The sequence below is a fragment of the Nematolebias whitei genome, chromosome 13, assembly GCF_014905685.2.
Source record: "Nematolebias whitei isolate Nwh7 chromosome 13, NemWhi1, whole genome shotgun sequence".
Classification (NCBI taxonomy): Eukaryota; Metazoa; Chordata; class Actinopteri; order Cyprinodontiformes; family Rivulidae; genus Nematolebias; species Nematolebias whitei.
The window spans coordinates 46,008,978-46,020,524 of NC_056510.1; positions in this window are offsets into that span (position 1 = coordinate 46,008,978).

Genomic DNA, 11,547 nt, shown 5'->3' on the forward strand with positions numbered 1-11,547 from the left:
ATCTCTCTGTAGATAAACCTCATCTTTCCATCTTTAAACTCTCCTATCTGCTAGCAAATTCATCTAGATGTTTTCAGAAATGTCTGTGGTGAAGCAACGGAAAATCATGGCCGTATGGTTTTCCTGGTTGTAAAGCTGATTAATTATGTCGTTATTTTTCAATTCTTGCCAATTAATGTAAATGTGTGATGTGTAAAACTTGATTCTGTTAATAAATGACCCACTGTCGTGGTGAGTCAAAGATAATTAACGTCTCACGTCCACATTTTATTACATTCAACGCACTTTGATATACAGTCCAGAAAAATGAAAGAACCCGTTTTAACAGTATGAATATATCTCAGGATATGTCATACTACATCCTAAACAACTTTTTCTGCTCAAATTGACTGGACTTCATGTTTGTTACAGAGACCTGGCTCGTCCCTGGTGAGTTAAGTGTTTTTTGAACTTTTGCCGGTGGATTGTGCCTTTTTTAATGCTCCAAGGACTTCTGGTAGGGGTGGTGAATTATCAACAGTTTTTAAAAAGCTCTGGAACTGCAGGCAGCTACAGGCTGTAGCTTTTCAGAGTTTTGAACTGCTGTATTTTGAGCTGGGCTGCTCCAACCCAACACTGTGTTGCCTGATCTACAGACCACCCTCGTACAACAAAAACTTCATAAGTGAATTTTCTGAATTTTTGACGGGAATACTGCTCAATTACAACAGGGTCTTGATTCTGGGAGACTTTAATGTGCACATTTGCTGTCCTGACAAGCCTTTGGTGCAGGAGTTTCAAAATCTGTTACAATCTTTCAACCTTGTGCAAAATGTTGTTGGTCCAACTCATCAACAGGGCCATGCACTTGATTTAGTTCTGTCTCACGGTTTATCTGTGGTTAATCTGGAAATTGGGAATGCTATTGTTTCAGATCACAAACCCATTTCATTCGAAACCTCTGTTATTCATGAGTCTAACTTCTCCACTCCAGCCAAGAGTTGTTGGATATTTAACTCTTCCATCGCTGCTCTTTTTTCCTCTGCATTCATTACTGATGCTGCTTTAGTCCCTGAATCCTCTGCCTGTATTAGTACGCAGGAGCTGCTTAGTAGGCATGATGCAACCTGCTCTAAGATTTTAGACCTCGTGGCCCCGCTAAAAATCAGGCGACCAAAGCAGGCACCACACCCCTGGTTGAACGTGACCACTCGAGCAGCCAAACGTCTATGCAGGAGAGCTGAACGCAAGTGGAAAAAGGACAAATTACAGGTTTCTTTTATCATGTTAAAAACGTGTTTGAAAGATTATCAGAGCATCGTTAAATCTGAAAAGAACAAATACTTCTCCCAAATCATTGCTTCAAACAGTCATAATACCCGTGTTCTTTTTAATACCGTAAATTTCATTTTAAACGTGCCTCGGTCTGCCAGCATGGAGGCCTCTGTTGACATCTGCAACAACTTTACCAGATACTTTGCTGATAAGGTAAAGTTGATTAGGTCATCCATCCCTCAGTCCACAACTGACCCCTCTGTCATTGTCCCTTGCTCAGCTGTCTTCAAACAGTTTGAACCCATTTCACTTCCATTTCTAAACAAAGTTGTTGGTCAGATGAAACCCTCCGGTTCCCCTGCTGACCCCATTCCTGCGTCGTTTTTCAAACAAGTTCTACCCACGATCGGGCCCTCTGTTCTTACTATTATAAATAGTAGTATTGTGACAAGTGTGGTTCCCGATGTTTTCAAACATGCAGTAGTTCATCCGTTAATTAAGAAACCTGGACTTGACCCTTCGACTTGCTCAAATTTCAGACCAATCTCAAAACTTCCCTTCCTGTCCAAAATCCTGGGGAAAATAGTATTCAATGGATTAAACAAGTTTTTGAATGAGAATAGAATCTTCAAAATTTTTCTATCTGGTTTTAAACAACTCCACAGCACTGAAACAGCATTAGTAAGGGTTTGTTACGACATTATGATATCAAACGGTTCTGGTCTATTTGTGGTACTTGTGCTCCTGGACCTTACTGCTGCTTTTGAAACTGTTGACCACAGTATCCTTATATCACGGCTGGAACAGTGAGTTGGGATCACAGGTGCTGCATTACAATGGTTCCACTCATTTCAATTCAATTCAATTCAAAAATATTTTATTAATCCCAAAGGGAAATTATTTGTTGCTGTAACTCGTTATCCTCATTTCATTAAGAGATGTTGTAGATACTGATGGCTGTAGACAGGAAGGATCTCTTGTAAAGATGCAGATGTTGGATGCTGTCTATCATGGTGCACTAAGATTCATAACTGGCTGTGATTATCGTACCCACCACTGCACCCTGTATTCACTGGTTAACTGGACATCATTAACTTCACGCAGACTCTCTCACTGGTACATTTTCATCTTTAAATCACTTCTTGGTCTGTTACCTTCATACATCTCCTCCTACATGTCTCTGCGTGAGTGCAGCTACGGAGTGCGCTCTCAGGATATTATTACCTGCAGTGTTCCCTCAATGAGGACTGAAGTAGGCAAAAGGGCCTTCTCCTATTCCGCTCCTGTTTCCTGGAATATCTTACAAAAAGATTTGACGCTCTCGACCTTGACCTCTCTGTGTCTTTAAGAATCTGTTGGACACCTGGCAGGGTCCAATGCTGACATGTTCCTGTTTTTAGTTTTCTACATTTGTCTTGGAATCTAGCTGTTTTTTGTTTTGTTACCTTTTCCTTTTAGCCATCCTATTTGTTAAAAAACAAAACAAAAAAAAAACTGTAGTATGCTTTTTTATAACTGTTTATTGTTGTTGCTGTTCTCCATTGTTGTCATCTTTCTTTGTTGGAAGCAGGTCTCTCTTGTAAATGAGTCCTCGAGGCTCAATGGGATTTACCTGTATAAATAAAGGTTGATTGATTGATAACAAATGTCCAAAACCAAAAAAGTTTCATTAAAAATTCTTCCGGCTGCACAGCATCCGATACCAGAAAAAACAATCATCCAAAAAATGTGATCTACATTCAGAAAACCAGGAATTAAAGTTTCCAAAAGCAAAATCTCAGAATGAAAGTAACAGAGACACAGACACCACTCTGAGCAGCAGGACCACACTTTCCACAGAACAACTGTGTCAACTCTTGAAACTGTGCCTGCAGTCAACCTACTTCACATATGGGGAGCAATATTATAGGCAGAAACATGGGTGTGCTATGGGGTCTCCAGTTTCTCCTATTGTTGCCAACCTGTACATGGAGGAGGTAGAAAAGAGAGCCTTGACGTCCTTTTCAGGGACACCACCAAGTCACTGGTTCAGGTATGTTGACGACACCTGGGTTAAAATTAAATCTCAGGAAGTCCAACATTTTATTGACCACATCAACTCTGTGGATAAATACATTAAGTTCACACGAGAAGATGAAAAAAATTGCAAGCTGGCTTTCTTGGACTGTGAGATCTCAGTCTCTGATAGAGGACATTTGCAAACTGAGGTGTACCGCAAACCCACAGACACAGACCAGTATTTGCAGTTTGACTCCCATCCCCCTTTGGAGCACAAGTTAGAAGTCATCAGGACTCTGTATCACAGAGCAGACAGCGTCCCCACTAGCTCAGGAGCCAGGCAGAAGGAGAAATCCCACACAAGACAGGCTCTAGAGCATTGCGGATATCCTAACTGGGGCCTTCCTGAAAGCAGAGAAGAAACCCAAACAGGACTCCAGTCAGCCAACAGGTGAAAAGGAGGAACCCAGACCAGTGGTCATTCCATATGTTGAGGGAGTATCAGAGAAACTGAGACGTTTATTTTCTAAACATAACGTCCCAGTGGCTTTTAAACCCCAAAATACATTACGGCAAAGACTGGTTCATCCCAAAGATCCAGTCCCCCGGCACAAACAGAGTAATGTTGTGTATGCTGTTCAGTGTCAGGAGGGCTGTGATCAGTCTTACATCGGGGAAACTAAACAGCCACTGGCCAAAAGGATGGCCCAGCACAGAAGATCAACATCATCAGGCCAGGACTCTGCGGTCTTCACTCATCTCCAGGCCAGCGGTCACTCTTTCAGGGATGAAGATGTGCACATCCTGGATAGAGAGGAACGATGGTTTGAGAGAGGAGTAAAGGAGGCCATCTTTGTGAAAATAAATCGTCCATCATTAAACAGGGGTGGAGGCCTCCGGGTTCAACTGTCCCCCTCTTACAATGCTGTGATTGCTAGTATCACTCAGCCCTCTGTGAACAGTAAACAGCCATCAGTGTGCTAATGATCCATTGTTAGGCTGATGGTCCTTCTTGAGCATGTGATCAGCTGGTTCTGGTTGTCAGCAGCAAACTGGTTGATCCACTCTGAGAAGGTGCTATTTAAGAGACTGAGCTGAATACAGCACCTCAGACTGAGGAAGTCTCTCGGATGAGAGACAAAACTTTTCTACATTTTTTTGTTGTTTTGCTTTGTTTTGTTTTTTTGAAAGTCCAGAGGACCAGATTTAACTTTTTTAGATTACCTTAATTTTAAACATTAGTTCTAAATTCATATAACATATCTCCTCAAAGTTTTAAGCTATTTTCATATTAATCACACTTCTGAAATATTACTGGCTATGCTCATAAATAATTCAGTATTTTTGCTATAATTTCATACTGTTATTATTCAAACTTACAATAAACGTTACAGTAATTGTGACTTTAACCAATCGGGTATTGTGTGTTTAATTCAAGTCAGGAGGATTACAAGATCGCCAAGATTCCACCATTATTTTAATTGAGGTCATCCGCATTTATTATTTTAATTGTACACCTGTTAATAAGGTGTACAGACCTATTAACTTTCCCATATCACTACTGTCCTATGTATAGAAAGGGGGAGGAGTTGGACAGTTTGATAGCCACAGGTAGGAAGGACTTACTGTGTTGTTCTGTGGAGCACCACTGAAGGTGCTGTGGAAAGAGTCCAGGGTGTCATGCAGGGGGTGTGACGTGTTGTTCAGGATCTGGAGCAGGTTCCTCTGCATCCTCTGCTCAGACACCTCTGTCGGAGACTGCAGGTCCACTCCCAGAACTGAACCAGCTCTCTTCATGAGTTTATCAAGTCTGTTGACATCAGCTTTCTTCACCCTGCTGCCCCAGCACACCACAGCCTAAAAGAAGAAGCTGGAGACCACCGAGTGGTAAAACATCTGCAGCATGGTCCTGCAGATGTTAAAAGTCCTGAGTCTCCTCAGAAGAAAAAGGCGACTCTGCCCTTTCTTGTGGTGCTTTGGTGTTAGCTGTCCAGTCCAATTTATTGCCTAAATTGACCCCTAGGTACTTGTAGTAGTCCACAGTGTCGACCTTGTACCCTTGATGTTGATAGGGTTGGGGGTGGGTGAGTGATCTTCTTTCTGTAGTCCACATGCAGATCTTTAGTTTTTCTATTCCAAATTCCACAGATTTGTAAATCTATATAGATTTCTAGTGTTCTCTAGACCTAAAACCCAATCTTATGAGATACTGAACATTATACATTCCATCTATATGAATGTGGTCACTGCCTTCATCTGTTTGTTCTGTCAATTCAGGTACTAAGACTTTCTGGAAACAAACACAAGAATAACTTAAAACAGACATATCAAATTTCATGCTCAATAATCCAGGTAGAAAAATCCAACAAAGTTGTCAGGCCAGAAACGTTTTAACATAAATGAACTGTTCAGAGGAACTGACTTAACTTTGTTGGAGTTTTCTACCTAGATTATTGAGCATGAACCTTGATGTTTCAAACCACTTTGGCCATGGCTACCTCAGACGAGTCAATGGGGAGAGGACGAATTCCAGGAGCCCTCTTAGCACCATCAATCAAGTTGACCCACTATGTGAAGGAACTATTCATAAGACCGAGTGTGTTGTGGCTCCTCAGCCTCAAGAAGTCTTCTGGATGAAATACAAAACATTTCAACATAAAGAAAGCATCCGAAGGACCTGACTTAACTTTGTTGGATTAAAATGGACATACTTCATTTATTATCAGAGCACATTTTTACCTAATTTCAACCCCCCCCCCCCCCCCCCACACACACACACACACACAAACGTAATAATTTTATTGCTTGCCACCATGATAAAAAAAAACACTGAGGATGGGTGTACAGTCAGGATCATATCCTCAAACTTTGTCCTGAAACAATATTTTGACCTGATCTTGAAATAATATTGCAGCTTTATTGTCAACATTGCAACTTTAATTTTAACATAGCAACTTGAATTTTTAAAACGGGAAAATCCATCCATTCGTCCATTTTCTACTTTTTCCTTTATGGGTCACTGGGGAGCTGGTGTTTATGTCCAGTGGTCATTGTGTGAAAGGTGGGGGTGGACACTGGTCAGGCCACAAGTCCATCATGAAGAAACAAGGAAACAAAAGAGACAAACAGCCATTCTCACTCACTCCATTTAGAGTTACCAATAAATCTAACATGTACGTTTTTGGTCCGTTGGAAGAAACCGGAGTACCTGAAGAAAACCCACATTTACATAGGGAAAAATCCCAGGAAGGCCGGGACGCAAACATTTGACCTTGCATTGAGGTAACAGCTTCAACCACTGCCCCACCGTGCAATTTCTAAATGTTTGATGTAGGAAGAAAATAACATAAATTTTCCTTGTCAGTTTCATTTCATCAGCTGGGTAGCCCTAATATGCTATGTACAATTCAGAAATACAACCTATGAGACTCCAAAGTCTAACTTATTAAACAACACTGAAACCGTCAGCTAAATGTATTAATGACTAAAGCAATTTGCGAAGAGCTATGTGCCTAGCACCTCTTCATTTCTGCTATTTGGTTCTCCTGTATTGTGAATGTGTTTGCAGAGATGAGCCAGTGACAGCACACATGTATGTTTGTGCTTTAATGCATATGTATGGGTGTGTTCACATATGAAATATATGTGTAATATATGTTACCAAGCCCCATCAAGGCTGTCAGCACATCAGTTCTTGAGCATGTGTGATGGTGGATTGTTTTACATACAGCTGTTAACAGCCTGCTGACTTGCAAAATGAACATGTTCATTTTCATTCACCTTCAGCTCAGTGGCCTGCACACTCAATGTGGAAAACAGAAACATAACTGTAGGCTGTATGGTTGTAAATGGGGGTGGATCTATGTGCTGGAGAAGGTTTTAAGCTGTTTTCACACTTGACAGTTTGGTAGACTCGGTTCGACTGGGGACCAAAATTCAGAACATTTTTTTACATTTTCAGTTGGTGCGGTTTGCATTCACACTGCAATGAGTCAGTCGAGCAAAACTGTTCCACCCTCGCCTGTGGTGGCGCTGCACCAAGAACTACTGAAGGAAACGAGACAAAAAACTCTGTAGAAGACACTTCTTCTTCTGGAAATAAAAACAAAAACGGAGTGGTGTCAAATTTTAGCGGTTTTAGGAAGTCTGTTTTGTCATTTTTTTTCAACAATGGACTCAGCATGAGCTGAAGATTCAATTCAATTCAATTTATTTAGAAAGCACCAAATCACAACAAAGTTGTCTCAGGGAACTTTACAGGAGCATCCACATAAAAGTAAATTAGTAAAGTTCTCTATCTAAGGAATCCAGTAGACAAGTTGAATCTTGGCTTTGTTGCAGTCTCCCATCCTGAGCAAGAGCACCACTGTGCAGTGGACACAGTGGAAAGAAAAACTCCCTTTTAAAAGGAAGAAACCTCCAGCAGAACCAGGCTCTGGACAAGCGGCCATCTGCTTTGACCGGCTGGTTGAGAGGACAGGAAGGAGAGACAGACGAACACAGAATGGTAGGTCCAGGTGTAGGACCAGATATAGGTCCAGGTATAAGTCCAGGTATAGATCCAGATATAGGTCAAGATATAGGTCTAGATATAGGTCCAGATATAGGTCCAGGTCCAGATATAGGTCCAGGTGTACCTGAAAGACAAAAACACATGTTATGGATAGAAAAAAATACAAATACAAAACAGGTTGAGCAGAGTAAGTAAAGACAGTAGCAGAGTGAAAAAGTGTGGTCAGTTTGTCCTCCAGCAGTCTAAGCCTATAGCAGCAGAACTAAGGGACAGTTCAGGAAACCCAAGCCGACCCTAACTATAGGATTTATCAAAAAGGAAAGTCTTAAGTCTAGTTTTAAAAGTGAACAATGTGTCAGCCTCACGGACAGAAACTGGAAGTTGGTTCCACAAGAGAGGAGCCTGATAACTGAAAGATCTTCCTCCCATTCTGCTGCTGGAAACTCTAGGAACCACAAGTAAACCTGCAGTCTGAGAGTGAAGTGCTCTGTTAGGAAAATATGGAACAATAAGATCTGTAATATAAGATGGAGCTAGGTTGTTGAGGGCTTTGTAGGTTAGAAGTAAGATTTTGAGTTCAATTCTGCATTTGACAGGGAGCCAATGGAGAGAAGCTAAAACTGGAGAGATATGATCTCTCCCAGTAACTCCAGTTAAGACTCTGGCAGCAGCATTTTGGATCAACTGAAGACGTTTTAAAGAAGTATTTGGACACCCAGATAATAAACCATTGCAATAGTCCAGTCTAGACGTGACACATGCATGGACCAGTTTTTCTGCATCATCTTTAGATCAGATGTTTCTAATGTTAGTGATATTACGCAGGTGGAAGAAGGAGGTTCTAGTAACGTTTTTAATGTGGGGGATAAAAGACATGTCCTGATCAAAAATAACACCAAGATTTTTAACATTAGAGCTGGAGGACAGATTAATGCATCTAAGGAGGGAGAAAGACTGAAAAATTCATTCCTAAGGTGCTCAGATCCAAAAACCAAAACCTCAGTTTTGTCTGTGTTCAACAGGAGAAAATTAAGGGTCATCCAGGTTTTTATGTCTTTAAGACATGCTTGTAGTCTAAGTAGCTGATTGGATTCATTGGGTTTAATGGACAAATATAATTGTGTGTCATCAGCATAACAATGGACATTTATCTCATGCTGTTTAATAACTTTACCTAATGGAAGAATGTATAAAGTAAAGAGTATTGGCCAAAGCACTGAGCCCTGAGGAACTCCATGATTAACTTTGGTGTATGAAGAAGATTTATTATTTACATTTACAAACTGGAATCTATCAGATAGATATGATTTAAACCACTTTAGAGCCGTTCCTGTAATCCCAATATCATATTCAAGCCTCTGTAGTAAAATATTGTGATCAACTGTATCAAATGCAGCACTGAGGTCTAACAGGACCAGTAGAGACACAAGTCCATTGTCTGAGGCCATGAGAATATCATTAGTGACTTTTACTAGTGCTGTTTCTGTGCTATGATGAGCTCTAAACCCTGACTGAAACTCTTCAAACAGATTATTTCTTTGTAGATGTTCACGCAACTGACCTGCAACTATTTTCTCTAGAATTTTTGAGATGAAAGTTAGAGTAGATATAGGTCTATAGTTGGCCAGAATTTATGAGTCAAGATCAGACTTCTTAAGTAATGGTTTAATTACAGCAACCTTAAAGCTCTGTGCTACAAAACCATCCATTAAAGACAAATTAAGTAGATCCAAAATGTGGACATTAATTAGGGGAAATACCTCTTTAAACAGTCTGGTTGGGATGGGATCTAGCAGGCATGTGGATGGTTTGGATGAGGTTATTATTTTTGACAATTCAGAGCTCAACAGGACAAAAACTGTCCAAACACAAATCAGGCTCTAGTGAAATTTTTTTAGCTACCCCATCTATTGAGCTTATTAATAGCTGCAGCAAGCGTGAACTGCTGCAAATTGTGGACCACTTTAAGCTGAAGGTCCCAAAATAGGTCCTTAAACATGAGCTAAAGGCTATAGTAATGTATAAGTTGATGGAAGCTGGTGTGATCAAAGTGCCTGATGATCTGCCTGAGGCTTCTGTGGTGCCAAGCCAAACATCAGTGTCTGTGGAGGACCATAAAGATGGCCCTAGTGTGGATGCTGAGGTGGGTGACTCAGGTAGGACCCTGCGTACACTTCCTCACTATGATATACTGTCTTCTGTGAGTTCAGAAGGCCGAGATGGAGCTTGTGTGAAGGTGCGGTTGGCACGTCTCCAAATGGAGGCTGAAGAAAAGGCCCAGGAAAGGAAGGCTCAGCTGGCGCTTGAAATCAGGAGACTGGAAATAGAGGCAGATAAATCTGTAAAGCTGTGTTGACTTGAGCTGGAGGCCCAGACTTGAGCACCTCCTGACTCTGCCAAGACACCAGGTTCCACCTCCATGTCTGCTATGCCATTTGATGTTTGTAAGTGTATTTCTCTAGTACCTGCTCTCAGAGAATCTGAGGTTGATTAATACTTTTCAGCATTTGAACGCATTGCTGGTGCTTTGATCTGGTCTAAGGAAACTAGGTCTCATTTGTTACAATGCAAAAGCCAAAAAAAAATGATTCTGCTTTTCAACCCATTTAGTTTCTGGCCTCTGAAGTCACCTGCAAAAAACTGATCATTACTCCTGCATGTCATCAACAAACAATAAAAACTGAAGAAAAACCACATTATAAAATCAAAAACACAAAGCTGGAAAAATGAGAGAATTAAAAACAGTATTAGGTTTTATATTCATTAATTCGACCTTTAATTTATTTAGACAGGTAAATCCCATTGAGCCTCGAGGACTCATTTACAAGAGAGAGCTGATATAAATCATCCCTGTAGGGCTTATGAGCTCATAAATAAAACTATAGACTCTTTTAACCTCTGAGACATCAGGATGTCTTCTGAGAGTCTCATGTGAAAACAGTTTGTATTTTTTAGTTATCAGTCTTAATCTGGTGCCAGGATGGGTCTGGACATTCTGCATCCTATCTGTCCCACGGAAATAATCAAAAGACGGTTAGTATTTACACAGATAAAGTGTACCCTGAAAGATTTCTCATACGCTCCTGACCTAATCTGCTGAATATTATCTCCTATCTGCAACTCAGCTCTGTATATATATCTGTATCTGCAACTCGATGTTTAAACAAAAAGGAGGACATTTGTGCAGAATTTAGAAAAAGGCATAAATATTTCCATTATTCCTGGTTTTAGTGGAAACACCACAGAGTTAATAATAATAACTAGAATGTTCCTGGAGAAACTTTGACAGGCCTGCCAGTCTACTGCCGATTTAAGTTGTTGATTTGACAGTTAAATATGTTTGGGTTTGCTCTCAGCTACCACTCTACCAATTTCAGCTGAATAGCTCTAACAATGGCTGAGTTATGGTATTTTTTCTCTTTTAGCTAAGGCGGCCATCTTGGATTTCTGATTTGGATTCAGCATTTGATAGAAAACATTCTCAGCTATATCCTGATGCATGCTCAATAATCCAGGTAGAAAAATCAAAAAAAGATCAATCTGGTCCTCTGGACATTCAAAAAAAACAAAAAAAAACAAAGCAAAAAAATGTAGAAACGTTTCGTCTCTCATACGAGAGACTTCCTCAGTCTGAGGAGCTGTTTTCAGCTCAGTCTCTTAAATAGCACCTTCTCAGAGTGGATCAACCAGTTTGCTGCTGACAACCAAAACCAGCTGATCACATGCTCAAGAAGGACCATCAGCCTAACAATGGATCATTAGCACACTGATGGCTGTTTACT